Below are 879 nucleotides of genomic sequence, written 5' to 3'. Positions count from 1 at the left end.
GTTGGCCAGATGGCTCTCAAATTAAAACCGTTCAGATATAATAGATCTATACTGCCTCCAAGTGAGAAATCAGAGAAATAACACTTTGACTTTACTACACAGTCAACAGTTCTTTCTTGATTTTCTTTTCCTTTTTCACTCCTTTTCTGTCGCTTTCTCCCTCTTAGCTGTGTTCAGTCCACTGTGCTTTATAGACATGAATGCCAGGAAGATAATATTTCCAAAGCATCAACAATGGTGCAATTAAAAAGAGGGGGTGAGAAGACAAGAGAAAAGCCCAATTCATCGACTAGACAGGTTAAAACTGGTTAGTAAAACTGGTTCTTCATTGAGATACAGACAGAAGAACCATTTTTAGTTCCACAAAGAACCTTTTAGCAAAAGTTTTCTAAAAACAACACTTATTTAAACCATTCTTTCAAGAAACCCTAAAGTTGTCTAGAAAATAAACAAACATACAAACAAACAAACAAACAAACAAACAAACAAACAAACAAACAAACATTTAAAATGCTTCATTTAGGCACCATACATGGTGTTCCAATGAAGTTTAGTAAAAATAGGTTCTCTAAAGAATAATTTACAAGACAATTCATTGTGGACCCACTTGGTTCTGTATTGTTAACTTGTTAACTGTTTAAGCATTTTTTAAAAACACACCAGCATTTCTAGGGCCCCTAAGATTATTACATATTTAACATTTTGGGTTCTAGATTTTTGGTCAGACAGAACCTAGTATTATAAAATGCCAGCTTGGGATTTGGGAACCTAATCTCTTATTGTTTTCTAAAGTCTTACAAACCAAGTGATTAATCGATAATGAAAAGAATCATGAGTTGCAGCTCTTATTTTATGCTATTATCTGCCACCAAACTAAAT

Source organism: Stegastes partitus, unplaced genomic scaffold (assembly GCF_000690725.1).
Source record: "Stegastes partitus isolate 25-593 unplaced genomic scaffold, Stegastes_partitus-1.0.2 Scaffold38, whole genome shotgun sequence".
Taxonomy (NCBI): Eukaryota; Metazoa; Chordata; class Actinopteri; family Pomacentridae; genus Stegastes; species Stegastes partitus.
Note: the sequence above shows the minus strand (reverse complement) of the source record.